General features: G+C 36.9%; 1 protein-coding gene across 5 annotated transcripts in view; it reads right to left on the bottom strand.

The window, feature by feature from the left end:
* Positions 1-16,749, bottom strand: part of LOC106051911 (G-protein coupled receptor dmsr-1-like) — a 264,250-nt gene that overhangs the window by 82,047 nt on the left and 165,454 nt on the right. For all 5 annotated transcript variants that reach the window (XM_056033611.1, XM_056033619.1, XM_056033603.1 and 2 more), the window contains one exon: positions 2,392-2,509. The gene's annotated coding sequence lies outside the window, so the exon portion shown is untranslated. The remainder of the gene's footprint in view (positions 1-2,391; positions 2,510-16,749) is intronic.

Here is a 16,749-nt window from a genome sequence, read left to right as displayed (position 1 = left end):
CAAAGCAATAGGTCTGCTGCCACTGATTTCATGTCAAAAAGTTTGACTCTGAAGGAAAGAAACAAATTTAATGATACGGAGAGTTGGATGGAGAAAATGTAAATCCAGACAAGCTGGGGGGGGGGGGAGGAAAGAGAGGAAGACTGGATAAGGGCAATAACCTTGAGCTAGACTAATTAAAAAGTCATTTGTGTGACATTAAACCTCGTCTAAGGACGAGAGAGGTTTTAAACTTTCATACATAAATACATATACATTATACACAAATAAGCATAATAATTATAAAGATAATATAAGAGTCACAACTTATTGACCCGTGATTACTTAATGTACGAAGACACTGCTCTATTTTTATTGTCATTTTTAATGCAATTTTCTTTTTCCACTATATGGGTACAAGCTCTGTCCACATCAAAGTACATAATACATTTATCGTAGATATTGATTTCAACAATAGTTTGTTTTTAATTTTCATTTTATTTAAATATTTTCTTTTCTATTTAAATTGGTTTTATTTTCCTCGTTACTTTGATATTTGGTTTTGGACTTTCGTTCTAAAAATACATTTTTTTAACCTTTTTTTTTTTTTACTTCTCTCGTTATGTTGTCCATGCTTCTATTTTACAGTTTAAAGCAATGGAGATTTAAGTCTAAAAGAAGTGACAATCAAAAGTTGATACCAATAATCTCAATGAACGATTCGATGCATACTGGCGCCCTAAGTTATGATCTGGTCCCTTAGTTTTGGCACCACTGTCAATACTTTTTAACGGTTTCATCTTCAAATGAGGTGCAGCCTTCATTGACATACGTGTTAATAGAACATATAGAGTTGACATAGAACACGTATCAACAACTTTTATTATAATGACTATTCAATAGTACTGTAATAAACTATATTATTGTGTTTCCTTAAACGAGATATCGGACTTCAGGACCTCTTCCCCTACTGTCCCTAAAATAGTAATACACATTTCTAGTCATCTCTTTTTCCCAGCATCACCTTTGTCTCAAAGACGCCATTTTTGTCACATGACTTCTGAACTTCCTGTTTCCACATCATCATGCCCTGCATAGCTTATGACTAAAATGACAAGATTAGGGTGATGGAACTAAAACCCTTAAATTTCGTGCAAATCAGCTCACGCCGTGGTTGGTCACGGCTTAATGCACTTTGTCAGAGTTCTCCAACGAGCAGTGTAAGGTTCGATACACCCTATCTAGTAAGTGAAAGAAAACCATGTCACTTTTGGTGACCTATCCTTGACAAAAGTTCAGGTTTAAAAAAACAAAACAAAATTATTTGATAGTAAAGCGATGTGTGTGTGTGTAAGTATGTAAATGTAAGTGTATGTCTGTGTTTGTATGTGTGTGCGTGTACACTGTGCAAGGGGGATCAAGAAACAGTACTATCAAATATTGTTAATGTTACTGTAATATGTTGTCGGTGTTGCTGAGAGACATTAAACACTTTACTATTTAGCTGAAGGGCCTTTGTTTGAATCCCTTTGATAGGACTCGAGTTGAACTGCGTTGACTGTGCGCTTAAAGGTAGCGCGATTTTATTTATTTTTTTTATACACTCTCCCCCACACATGTCCACAAAGCGCTCTGTGGATTCTATAGGTGTATGGAAGATGGGCTTTCTACAAAAGTTGTGATAATATTGTTATCAATAAATAAATATGGACAAATGGAAAGCGATTCTAAATAGAGATGAAGTTAAGACGTTTAGCTCAGAAAATGAATACATTTCTTCTTATTACAGATCAAGTCTGAGGGTCTCATATAGAGTTCCACTGAAGACAGTCTGCAGTTGTACTTTGTATTGTAAACGTTCTCTATAACGTCTGGGTTAATTAAACAAGCAAAACATAAAATACTTTAAAAAAACAAAACAAAACTTAGAGTTCGTAGATTTTAATGGGAATGGTTGATTAGATAGCACCATTGTCTAATAGCACAGAGTGATCAGATTGATAGGAGACCTATACAGCTAAAAGTAAAAGAGTTTGATTTTAAAACTCGTTAAAATTTAATCAATTATATCACTTATACTTTTTTTTTCTCCAATTAAAATGACTCGAAAACGACAAGAATCACATTTCATGTTAATTAGTTCTTGGACCAGACTCTTTCTTAATATCTTTCTAAGAACAGCAGCTGGCCTGGTAAAATGGAGGGATTAAGTTACACAATCTGCCACAGCTCCCCTACACACGTAAATCAAGGAGACAGATGAACGTATCGCTACACTCTTTACACTAGCGCCATTGTGCTGTAGCCTGTAGGTAACACATTCAAGTTATACACAAGAACAAGTGTGAAACAGCTATGCTAAAAGAAGACAAAAACAGACAAAGATAGACACTAAGACAACGCAAGACTTACCAGGTGTTATAACCACTGAAGCATCATTATGTTTTTTTTAGTTTTGAACATAGATACGACTAGACTTTGGAGGCCTTCATTTACGCCCCATTGGTAGAAGCTGGCGTCACTTGAAGACCTAAAGAATTAAGAAAAAGAATATACTTATTAATTGATTAATCATTTAAAAAAATCCTGTCTCATTACGAAATCGTGAAAAGTTCTCTACTAGTATGACTTTTAAAAAGACAATAAACAATAAAAAGTTGTTTTGACATATTGTTTTAAGTTGAAATCGATTGGCTTGAGACATAAAAAGTATTTATTGGATATAGAATCTAATGTTTGGGATAACATTCTATTCTTTTTCTATGTTTTCTATCCTTTTAATTAAGAGAAAAAAACAACAACAGCCTATTTAATAACCCTACCGATTGTAGAACTCTTCTGTACAGACTCAATAAAAATAACAGCCTTACTTTATCTACTTGTATATATACCCCAACCCTAGTTTGAACAATTATTGTATTCCACTCAGTAACTTGTATATATACCCCCAACCCTAGTTTGAACAATTATTGTATTCCACTCAATAACTTGTATATATACCCCAACCCTAGTTTGAACAATTATTGTATTCCACTCAGTAACTTGTATATATACCCCAACCCTAGTTTGAACAATTATTGTATTCCACTCAGTAACTTGTATATACACCCCAACCCTAGTTTGAACAATTATTGTATTCCACTCAGTAACTTGTATATACACCCCAACCCTAGTTTGAACAATTATTGTATTCCACTCAGTAACTTGTATAAAACAAGTCATTATTACCCAGTCAGCCAGCAATGTTCAACACAACAGTTTTAGCTTTGGGTCGCAAGGTGAGACAAGAAAATGGTGGACTATTGGAATAAAGACAAAACCATGAGAGAGAAAATATACTTGAAATCGCCCTTCATTCAATATTAAAACATTTGATCAAACACAGAAATGGACGTATATACAGCAAGACATGTAGTTTCCCTACATAGACATGGCATTACTTTCCTGGGTTCTGATGCATTGTCTCACTAATCAGTTGTTGATATTAGGTAATAGCTAATAGTTGGCGTCTGCTAACACATTGATTGGGATGCTATGGATTAATTACTCAGCACCTGTGAGTCTATTTAGTTAGACGCAGTTTAGTAAATACTTCTTTGAGTTGAATGTGTTATCTGGCTTAATAATAATGGCCATGTCCGAGAATTAAGGATGAGTGCAGTGTTTCACATGACTAAGCCAACCCAGTCTCAACACTATTAAGAATTTGGCGAGAAGAATTATTTGTTTCATCAAAAAAGGTAAAATTTTGGCTTTGCGATAATGACGTGACAATTAAACAAGCGAAATATAACAAATCTTTTTTTTTTTTTTTAAAAGAAAGCTCATCTAAGAGAAAGAACTCTGCGAATACGACTATATCTATCATTTATGTAGAAGTTATTTCTCTTATTTAATATCAAACAAAATAATTAATTATCAAACATTAACTGACTAACTGGTTAATTTTTTTGGTCATGTTTTGTATGGTACAAGAAATGTTCAACTCTATCCGTGAATAGGTGTGGGTGAAACAACATGTTCAACTTGATCTGTGAATAGGTGTGGGTGAAACAACATGTTCAACTTGATCCGTGAATAGGTGTGGGTGAAACAACATGTTCAACTTGATCCGTGAATAGGTGTGGGTGAAACAACATGTTCAACTTGATCCGTGAATAGGTGTGGGTGAAACAACATGTTCAACTCTATCCGTGAATAGGTGTGGGTGAAACAACATGTTCAATTATCTAAGAGGACGAAACCCTAAATATTTAGCCGTATATGTGAATACTGAAGGATTAATTTCTCTTTTTCTTATCAAACAAAATAATTAGTAGTAATTAATTGAATAATTGGTTAATCTTTAGTAGCCCCCGAAAGGATAAAAGACGCTATTAGTTTTCTGTCAAATGTCCGTCCGTCCGTCCGTTTGTTTATTTATTTATTTATGTCTTGTCTATGCCAATGAATAATTGTGCAAAGTTTCAACTTGATTCGAGAATAGGTGTGGGAGTAATAACGTGTACAAACTTTTTCCTAGACAGATAGACTGCTGATAGACTACAGACAGACAGAGCAAGCTGCTAGACTCCAGACAGACAGACATACTGCTAGACTACAGACAGACAGAGCAAGCTGCTACACTCCAGACAGACAGACATACTGCTAGACGACAGACAGACAGAGCCAGTTGATATAAGCTTTTCCAAAACAAGACTAGGATTAGAGTTGTAACAAAAGTAAATACAGAATACTTAAGGTGACTTTAGTGAGAGTCAGGGTTTTAGTTCTCGGATATTTAAATAGTTCCCTGAATGAAATAACGACGTTTTCTTAAGTACATAGTAAAGTATTTTTTGACATCCTTTATCAGCGTCGAGTAGTTTGCAGTGTTGGGGTTCCGCCTGTGTTGTTTGATTACTTGGAGGCGCCAAACAATATTTTCCCACATCTGATGCAGGCGAAGCCGTCTGCCGCCAGGGGTCTAATTAAGTTTTCTTTACGTCTTCTGCACTTGTCTTCTAGAGGGAGCCTTTTTTGGGGGGCCTCAAATGTAAGTTCCACGGCTAGCTTCGAACAGCGTCAACAGCCATGTTCCAGTTCCCGCAACGCTTACAGTACGTCTAAACTCATAAACTACGTTTCCAATCGATGTACTTACGTGGCATTGTAGTAATTTCTAAAGACACAAACACAAAGCAGACAGCCACACACTCATACACTCCTGCAGAGAACTAACCCTAAATCTAATCCACTAGATGCAATCTAAAGAGATGCTCTAGGCGAGTCCCCAGCTTTAAAAGCATTCTGTACTTTAGAACTTCATTCTCCTGGCGTCTACAGTGCAGCATTCCTAGTAGCAAGAAAATCTAGGGTCAGTTTAAGTTGAATTAAGAAGTAATGCGACGGACGATACTGAAGCAGAAGAGAGAGAGAGAGAGACAGAGAGAGAGAGAGAGAGACAGAGAGATCCTCGAGGCAGTATATCATGAATGCTTCTAATGGGATTGATCAGGAAAACGTTTAGTAGCGGGACTGTCAACAAGACGATCGTATATCACTCAGCAGAAATGTAAGAATGGCAGGTAGACTCTACAATCGCATTGGCCAAGACGTCTTGACATTTTTGTTTAAATAATGTTTTTGAATTCAGCTTGTACACACTACTCTCGTAAAATAGTATGAGATATTAAGACGTCTCTTAGTTGGATAATTTCATATTTTTAATACGTTGGTTATAATTTTGCTTGCACATGATTAATACTCAGACATGTATTTATTTCTACAATGTTCTTTTAAAAAAAACACTTTCATGTTAGCAAGTATTGAGAAACGCTTTGCCTAGCTATGCTCTGTTACATATTAATATGCTTTGCTTTTTACAACGCTTATATTGAATTGTTTTGAATGTTTTTAGACACTTCGGTAGTTTTTGACAAATTCTACTCATCTACAACGTCATCAAATTTGTTAATGATCAATGACAAGAATGCATCAATAAGAATAAAAAAATAGCCGTCATTAACTGAATGTTTAAATAAAGATATATTGAAAACAATGCACTAAGCTAAGGGGAGATAAGCCATCTGTAGAGAATGAGAAATAAAGATTGAAAGACATGTATGTTTGTATATTAATTAATGATAAAGAAAACTTTGTAATAGATTTTCGAATTAACGTTCTTTAATCACCATTTTTCACAAATGATTTTTAATTCTAAAAAAAAGTACTAAATTAAATAGCATGTTTGAATTCAAACAAGGTATGTAGGTAGAGACGGCCATAATAACTGTCACCATAATTACGAAGGAAAAAAAACACACACACAGAGAGAATCAAAATTTAAAAATACAATAAGACTCCTTTAAAAACAAAAAACAAAGCTTATCTAAAGGAAAGAATAAATGATAATTAATTGACCAATTGGTTAATTATTTTTATTTGCATTCTTGCTTTGTTTCATACAATAAATAAGTTTTTATTCAAAGTTTCAACTTGACCCGAGAAGGGGAGACAACGTACTCATACATTTCTTTTATCTAACAGTATCTGTGAATACTGAAGGATTAATTTCCCTTGTTGGCATCAAACAAACAATTAATCACCAGCAATCAATTGCCTACTTGTTTGTTTTTTTTTAAATAATCCACATCTTGTATATGCCAATTAATAATTTTGGAAATCTAACATTAGATTCAAGAATGAGTTAGGGAAAAATAGCGTGTACAAATTTGTACCAGACAGACAGAAAGAGTGAGTTATTATAAACTTCACAAATGCTAAGGAATTAGATGAAGCCCTAAAAGTTGTCAAATCAAAACAAGCACCAGGCACAGATACATTTCTAATGACATGCAGCTTCACTTTGGCTTAAGCGTCCTCCCCCCCCCCCCCAAACAAAAAATGCTACAAATTTTAACTTATGCTGGAAATCAGGCAGAATCCCAATCATCTTGAAGAAAGCCATGATGATCCCCATTCTAAAACATGACAAATAAAGAAACTGGACAGCTAGCGTCCCATCAGTCTCAGCTGTACATGAAAACGTATTAGAAGATTGATGAATGACAGACTCACTTGGATTCTTGAATTCACCAAAATTGGAACCCTAGAGAGGCACCCACTCAAAACTGAAATCCACAAATCTGGCACTAAAAACCGTCTTTAAAGGATTAATTTCATTCATTAATCTATATCTGATCTCTGAACCTAAACATGAAATAGGCCTACCAACTGTTCCGGAAGCTGAAAATTGGGACTAGTGAATTTTTTGAGAATGTCACCAGAGAATGGAGACCATGTCTTTCAAAACTACATTCTCTTTTCGAAAGGCACGTTCAAGACACTGGCCACAAACCACCCCTATAGAAGATAAACTGTAAGGAGAGCTTACTGATCTGGAAACCATTGCGTAGTTCATGTCAGATATTGGTCTAGACCAGGGGTCTCAAACTCATATCAGCATGTGGGCCACAGTGGAAAGTAACAACCATTCAGCGGGCCACACCACAAAAAGAAAATGTTTATTTTTTTACGAACACTACTGTCACTGCAGTAAAATGCTAAAGTAAAGTTTTTATAATTATTATTTACATTTAGTGTAGTTTATTACATGCACAGGCAGTTTAGTTTACTAAAATAAGTTGACGTTGTCTCTGTCACTAATAAAAAAGCAGAAACTGTAGTTCCCCCGAAAAAAACAACTATAATTACTAGGCCTACTGCAGATGGCTCGTCACTCATGTTTCTGTCCACTCAACTGAGAGCGTTTGGCAGAGACCATCGACGTTAGGCCTGAAGTCGCGTGTAGTGGCAAGCCGCAAGGTTGCTCTTAGATGCTCATCAGTCAGTCTTGATCGTAATGTTATTTTGTTAATCTTCATTCTGAAAAAAAAAACTGTTCGCAAACGTACGTACTCCCAAACATCGCTAGAATTGTAGCATCTGTGCAGAATAAGTTTGGAAACTTCTCTCTGGGATGAAACTGGTAGAAATCTGGAACGCCAACATCAGCGTATTTAGCTTCAGAACAGTGTCACACTGCAGGTCCAGTAGTTCCATCTGGACTTCCACTGGAACGTTTTTCACGTCAACTGAGAACGGAGTGGCAACAAGGAAAAACTGGTTCGAGAGCAGTGAATTGCTGAAAGCGGTGTTCAAAATCTTAAAGTAGTCTGAAGAGGATGTCTACGTAGTCTTTCAGGCGCTGTAGTTCAACCGTTAAGCTCTGTAGAAAAGACAAATGAGCCAGGTTTCCATCTGCCAGCTGAGTGGCCCACAAAGTCAGCTTGCAACTGAATGATTTGATGGTTCAAACATCACGGTAATCAGCTGCTTTGTGCCCTGTAGTTGTGAATTGAGTGCATTGAGATGTTGCGTGATGTCAGTAAGAAAAGCAAGATCCGACAAAACATTGGGTCACTGAGCTGAGGTATGTCTCTGTCTTTCATTGCCATGAGCAATGCTATTTCCCGTCTCAGTTCAAAAAATCTCTGCAGCACTTTTCCACGACTCAACCATCTGACTTCCGTGTGATAAAGCAACTCTCCATATTCCGTTTCTAAATCAGCTAGAAATGACACAAACTGTCTGTGGTTGAGACCCCGTGCACGTATGAAGTTCACCGTCTTCACGACAACACCCTTCACGTTCTTCATTAGTAGACTTTTGCCACAGAGGGCTTCTTGGTGCAGACTGCGGTGTATGGCTGCAAAAGGTCCCGCCAAGATGAGCTGATACCGTTTCTCTACCATTAATCCAACAACACCAACCTTCTCTATACACATTACTAGTGCACCATCCGTAGCCACTGCAACAAGTTTTTCCCACGGTAGCCCACACCTGTCAATACAAGCTTCCAGTTCTTGAAACACGTCGCGTCCAGTCGTCGTTCCTTTCATGGGTAGTAAGTCCAATAGCTCTTCAACAATGTTCAAGTTTTCGTCGACCCCACGAATGAATACGACACAGTATGCTGTGTCTGTTACACCAGTGGACTCGTCCAGTGCAATGGAATACTACAAAGTCTTTTGCAGCGGCAATCAGTTGCTGTTGAACATTTGTCGCTGACTCGGTGATCCTGCTTGCAGCTGTGTTCGCAGATAAACTTATGCCTTCGAAGAGTTTCTTTTTCTCGGGGCAGATAATTTCACACGCCTGTAGCATACACTCTTCTACAAACTGGCCTTCAGTGAATGGTCGTGATGCCTTTGCTATCATCTTGCTAACAACAAAGCTTGCCTTCACAGAATCTTCGCTTGCAGTAGGCGGACACCTCATTTACTGATTTGTGCAGATGTAAATCATTTCAAGGCTTATATGTGGTCATTGTAAATTTTATCTAATTTTTATCTAATTTTTTTTTTCAAATTCGCGGACGTGGCCGCGGGCCACTCAAAATTGCTTCGCGGGCCACATGTGGCCGCGGGCCACGTGTTTGAGACCCCTGGTCTAGACTCTTGAGTCTCTGAACCCGAAGAACAAGAATAATCCAATTACGAAAAATCCTTTAAAAAAAAACAACAAAGCTTATCTAAGAGGAAGAGCTCCTCTCTTACAACTATACATACATATATCATATATCAATAATGTAGAAGTTATTTCCCTTAATTGATATCAAACGAAATAATAATTTATCAATAATTAATTGAATAAATGTTAATTTTTTTATTCATTCATGTTTTGTTAGGTAGAATAAATAATTGTTGACAGTATCAACTTGATCGGAGAATGCGTGAGGGAAAATTAGAGTTAATAATTATTTGGATGGACTAAACCCTACTAATTTAGTTATATCTGTGAATACTGAAGGATTAATCTCCCTTGTTGGTATCAAACAAAGTAATATTAATTACTAGTAATTAATTGACTGATTGGTTAATGTTTTGTATTGATTCATATCTTGTCTACGCTAATGTATCATTTGTGCAAAGCTTCAATTTAATCTGAGAAATGGCGTGGGGAACATGACGTGCATTCACCAAACAGAGTCAGTTGATATAAGCTTTGTAAACAATATTAAAGAGCTGGGGACAAAAACTTACAAGCAAACTTTTACCTGCAAAACAATTACAATATGGTATGTCATGTAGTCAAACGGCCGATAGTAAGTACAGTAGCTACGTAAAGTGCTGCGTTGTAACAATAATAAGGCCTATAGTATTAGAGGCGGACGAGTCATTAGTGTGATATAGAACAGGACATCGTATATAACTAGCTATATATATTCTACGCCGATCATGACATTCTCCCGGGCCCCGTATATGGAACTCTCTCCATGCCCCGGGTACTGATAGGGCCGCCTTTGATAAAAGTCGTGTAAGATGTGGAAGTTACCCGGGTTTAGTCATCTCAGTAATTTGTATTTCAATTATTACAACTTATAACTGTGAATTATTGTACGCTACCAGGCATGTTTATTTTATATTAGGATGCCCTCATACAGGCTTCAAGCTATATCCTGTCCTTTAGGAAGTTCATAACGGCGCCCCTCAAAAATTCTACCTTCAGTGTAGTAAGGGATCAGTTCTTTTTTTTTTTAATAGTGATGTGGTCAGTGACACAATGGCGGCCTCAAGGGCAGAATAATAATAATAATAATAATAATTCTAGAATCTTTCCACTGCATCGAATTTAAGAGGGAATGGAAAAGTAATTTTTGGAGGAACGTTTCTATGTGCTGATGTCTTGTGCAAATGCACAATTGACTACTTAGAGCTGTCTACTTCATTCAAATATGTTAGTTATACTGGTTACGGCATTTGGCATATAATTGTATTTGAGGCCAGCGGAATCGAATGAGACTAATATATATATATTATGAGCATCTTCACAAACTCTATCCTAATTCTAATAACCAAATAATTGGAGAGTCCCTGTGCACATTTAAATTATAATTAACATTGATGATAAGAAACTAAAAAACTATATTTAAACAAATATTAAATATTCAGTTTTGGCTAAAACTATTTATTTCGAGAAAGAATCAATTCTTTTGTTCTGTTCTGAGAGGTCAATAGTAGACAATTCTTGTGTGTTTTTCAGCATGTCAGCATCATAATTAAACGTCATTTGTCACGTGTGGGCCTACTCTTGGTTAATTTAAAATACATTGCAGATAAAGTATCCAGAAAAATAAATACTACAAGCGGTATCAAGAACGTATGATAATACAAGAGACATCAAGAAAAAAAAATGATACTACAAGCGATATCAAGAAAATAATACAAGCGGTAACAAGAATGAAGCCAATATGAAGAAAGAATGACAAGATCCGAGTGTGGACTACTTCACGTGACCTAAGTGTAGTCTTTGGGGAACACATTTTTTGTTCGACATTACGATTACAAAACAAACAAGATCGGTCACACAGGTCATTAAATTCAACTCTACCATGCAAGCGTGTTCCTTGGTCATTATATATTCAGCTCTCTGCTCGGACATTATGCAGGGCATAGGAAGTGAAACAAAAAAACGGGGGAGGGCGAGGGGGGTCTCGGCGAGAACAACAAGATGAATGAGAATTTGACAAGCAAAGAGAAATTATAAAATGGGTTTTAATTTAAACTGCGGGACAAATTATTCTGATTACCTTCGTTCAGCCCCCCCTCCCACACACTCTGTGACACACACACACACAGACCCTCTGTCACACACAAACACTGTGACACACACAGACACACACAGACCCTCTGTGACACACACAGACACTAACAAGCTGATTATTATTCGTGTGAACTGTGTGTTTTGTGATTGGAATCAGCGACTTTGATAATAGTGTTGCAGAGTGACACATTTGTGACAACATAGCCAGGGCTCACAAAAAGCTAATGGCAAATGGCAATCAGTGAGAAAAGTAAACAGTAGCCAGTGTTTCGTATACTAGGATTGAAGGAGGACAAGAAGTTACAAGTAGGTTTGACCAATGTTAAATTTCTGGGTATAATTTAAGGCATGCAATTATTAAGCTTAATCCTTGGACTATCAAGAAAGAAAATGTTAGAATTTGAAACGCTCACGGCAAAAAAGCTCCATATGCTAGGACACATTTGTACAACTCTCCTTCTTCCCTAGTGCTATTAGAGCATGGAATGGGTTGCCTGAGCTAGTAAGGAAAACCAGTGACTTGGCAGAATTTAGGTCATTGGTTAATATGCATGACTGAATGCATGACGCGTAGGACGTAATCATCTTATTTTTGAAGTAACGTCTGTATCATATAAGATACAATAAGATAAACGAAAAAGGAGATTCGTAGCTTTATCGAATTGGTTAATTATTGTAGTAGAGGTTTTCCTATTTCGTTTACCCTTTTGCTGAATTCATTAGAATTCATCTTTGCACAAATTCATTTGATAAACATGCGCTGATAATTGATTTCAAGTTAGACGTTATTAAATGTACTTTCAGTTATTACAGTATCACGAGTTGGGAATCCGGCTAATTTAAGACATCTCCAAGTTCAGTGGTTCTCAAACAGTGAACACGGATCCCTTGGGGTCCGCAAGACGATCATGGGGCATCCGCAGAAAGAATAAAATTATATATAATTAAAATAACTTCTCCTGAAGCCAGTTGATCCAATCGGATAACTTCAATAATAATCAACTCGTCAGTAACTTCTATTTAATATGTCTAATACTTACTATTTTATGACAACCTAAACCAAAGATTTGAAGACATTCTTCACTTGGATATTCCAAACTGGGTAGTGAACCCTTTAGCATGTAAACAAACTCAGGTCCCAATCACAGATGAATTCATACTAATACAGGAGCAGCTGCTTGAAAGATCCACATGCGAGAAACTGAAGCTAATGCCGGAACAAGGCGACCACAAATACTGGTTACAAAACAGATTCCACTTTTATAGCGTGTTGTTGAAGTTGTAAGACTGCTTTATCGTCTTCTTATTGGTTACAACGTGGATTCATTGTCATAATAAACTTCATCACAAATCAAAGAAAACAACTAGAAATGTGTGCTCGTTGAAATGTGCGATTCCTGCTAACAAGCCGTAGAACCAAACATAAGTACACCATTTTATTCGAAACAAAAAGTGTGTTCTTATTAAACACTTCTCCACCGAAATGTCCTTTTGTTGTCATTGGTAACGTATATACTCTGCATTTATGTTGCATACTCGCCTTAAGGGTCCGTAAACATGTTTTGCCAATTTCAAGGGGTCCGCGGGTCAAAAAAGTTTGAGAAACTCTACCCTAGTCAAACCTGTAAAACCCAACTTGACAGATACGTGGTTTTGTTTTTACACACTAACCTTATTCTCAAAGCGATGCTAACTATACATACCCTTTTGGTTGAATATAAGTTTAATATAAATACAGTATTGAGTATACAATTAACCTAATCCTTATAAACAGGTCATGAGAATTGAACATCAGACCTACGTATGAATAATCTATGAACAGTCAATCACCCAGTCTGTTACGCGTGCAATCTTACGTGATAAACAGGAAAAGTGACACGAGTGAACTAGATGACCATCAAATGTTATCGATCATCTCGGGAAGTGACGTAATAATATTTCGGAGGTCACCAGTGCCCTACATGGCATCATCACAAGGGAAACAATTCCGAACAGGTGACGAATAGAGTGGATGCACAAGGGAGTAGCACCAGATCAAATGACGTCGCGATGTATCAGAGAGCCACACACAAGCTTCGTTTATTGGAGTTCAGTTTTTTGTACACAAGACGTAAATCTATTGTCTACAAAGGTCACTTCTACTGCTATTAACATCCCTACAAGTCATTCAATTTTATTGGTGAAAATAGTCAATTTTGGTATGTTTAGATTAGCAATAGTGTTGTGCCATCGGGCAATCGAGTCGTTTATCGAACAAGGTTAATTTTGTTCTTTTATGGTTTCAGTGCCCGTAAGCTGTTTGCTTCTACTGTTTAAATAAACGGTTCACTATGAGAGTGCATGGCCGGCACATTGACTCTGAATGCAACGTTTTCATTTTTCTAATCCAAACGATCTGGGCAGTTTTGTCAGCCTACACTAATCAGTCACTCTGACACACACACACAGAATCACACACTCACATGTATGCATACGCACATATAAATATATAAGTTTCAAACGTTTCTCCAGATGTGTAAATCATTACGTCCAGATGTGTAAATCATTACGTCCAGATTTGTAAATCATTACGTCCAGATGTGTAAATCATTACGTCCAGATGTGTAAATCATTACGTCCAGATGTGTAAATCATTACGTCCAGATTTGTAAATCATTACGTCCAGATTTGTAAATCATTACGTCCAGATGTGTAAATCATTACGTCCAGATGTGTAAATCATTACGTCCAGATATGTAAATCATTTCGTCCTAGTAAAACCTCTTGCAGAACTGCAGGGGATGTGGAAGCTGGTAGGCTTCGGATTGAAATCGGGATCGTCGTAACGTTAGTCCTACGCGCAAACCGCACGACCAGGCAGAATTAAGTGTATTTATTTCTGTCACATTATCACTCTTTTGTTGCGGGAATGAGAAAAGAAAACACTAAACAAGAAAACACTAAACAAGAAAACACTAAACAAGAAACACTAAACAAGAAACACTAAACAGGAAACGCAAGTTTATTAAGTTTTGAACATTTTTCGATGTAACTTTTTAAAAAACAAATTGATTGAAAAACTAAGCGGTTGGTGACCAGGAAGTAGGAATACGAAGGACTCCCAATGGGACCTTGGTCTCCGGCCTCGCTGCAGAAAGGAGAAAATGAGTGGGGGCTCAAGGAATTGGGAATCAGGAAAACGGATGTAATTAAATTTGCTTTCAGTTTTTAATGGTTCTTGGCAAAGAGGTCATAGTTATATCCTTTCATCTGGGGTCTTGTGTCTCAAGGGCTTTTGCCTTGATTCTGTTTAGATACTACAATAAAGGCTGTTGGAAGCTCCTTTTGATTACACAATGTGTTATTGTTGTTCTATTGCTTAGCTTGTGACCTAACTATTGAAAACATTTTAAAAAGTAAAATAGAAATATTTAGCTACAAAAAACTATGTCAAAATGAAAACCAGTGAAGGATGCTTGGACAGGAAGTCATTAAAATTGTCTGCCTTGAATTGAACAGAGTTGACTCAGTGTAACATAAACACATTTGTGAAGCCTGTCGGAGACCCCCAGCTGGTGAGTCAATCAACCCAGAGTGCTGACCTGACGTCAAGATAACTCACTAACAGCTCCAGCTGGCCGGCACCGTTTAACGGATCGTGATACCCCAGTGGTCACTGCGGGTAGTCCCTATGACCACAAGTAACTTATCTATTTCCTACTAGCATTAGTAGCAAGCCTGGTCTGTCTGATGGTCTGTCGTGTTAGAAATGGGGAGATAAGCTGAAAAGGACGCGTTTAATATCTCTCCCCCTCGCGCCACGCAAACTAAAAATACAATGAAGGTCAGATTGGAAATAATTGATCCATTTAAATCCATTCATGACGGGCCCCACCTGCCTGGAGAGAGCGTGTTTACTAGGATGTAAATGTCAGAGACATTGGTCCGTGATAAACAAAAGATATAATACATCATTCAGAGTGTCAGAAAGGTGACCGTCAATTGATTGTAGGCATTGTATCACAGATAAAAGTACACGGATGCTATGTATTAACTAGGACTATTTTACCAAAAACATGTCCGCACTATTTAAACATAAAACATAGGTGCGTCGAAACAATAATTGTAGCAATAGACTCTATTCATTCTAGTGACTAGCTGGTCAATGCAAGACATCGATATATGACAATCAAGGAATCTGCAGTTGAATTCTGTCTGATATGCAGCAAACTTTCTGCATTCTTTTAACTAAGGGAAGCAACTATTCAAATTTAAGATTCGTTATTTAACATCGTTAAACCACTCCTTGTTGCTAAGTGAAAAACTTACAAATAGTTTGCGCTTTTAAAATAATAAAGCTAGTAATAATTAATAAAAACGACAATAACAAAAGAATAGTATATATATATATATATATATATATATATATATATATATATATATATATATATATAGGGCCGGTCCTAGCAATTGCGGGGCCCTATGCGAAACGGATTGAGTCACGCTTGTCATCTTACAGTTGTATAAGACTCTGCAATCTTCTTTAAAAAATGTATGCAAAGGGAAATTATTTTTTAATACAACGGTTCACTTTAAAAATACCAAAGTATCCGTTGCACCATGATCTGTGTTTACAGGCGATGGCGTAATTAGATTTTCACTAAGCGCTTTTCATTTTTAAGATCATAAACGACGGTTACCTAAAAACACAAATCAATAATGTTTTCCTATATGTTGCCCACCACCCCCTTTTCCCCTTTCCAAACCAAACATCGAAATTTGTAGCAACAAGACATGTTGGGGGGGGGGGAGAGATTCTGGCTGCGGGATAAAGCACTTGGCTTCGGAAAAAATGGTCTCCGGTTCTGACCTCGGTGAAGACTAGGATTTTTAACTTTGGGATTTTTAGGACACCCTTAAGTCCACCCAACTCTAATGGATACTTTTTTTAGCTGAGGAAAGTAATGGAGCTGTGTCGTTGTACTGGTCACATTACACCCTCGTTAAGCGTCCCATAGAAACAGATGACCTTTACATCCTCTGCCCAATAGATCGCAAGCTATGAACAATGAACTTTTGTCAACACACACACACACACATTATTGAATAAATGGTCAATTAAATGTTTGAAGACATTTTGTCTGTCGACGTTGAAAGATAAGTCTGACAAACGAATGTTAGAAACATACTTTTAAACAAAAACAT

This window comes from Biomphalaria glabrata, chromosome 1, assembly GCF_947242115.1.
Source record: "Biomphalaria glabrata chromosome 1, xgBioGlab47.1, whole genome shotgun sequence".
Taxonomy (NCBI): domain Eukaryota; kingdom Metazoa; phylum Mollusca; class Gastropoda; family Planorbidae; genus Biomphalaria; species Biomphalaria glabrata.
Note: the sequence above shows the minus strand (reverse complement) of the source record. Positions and strands in the feature narration are given on the sequence as shown.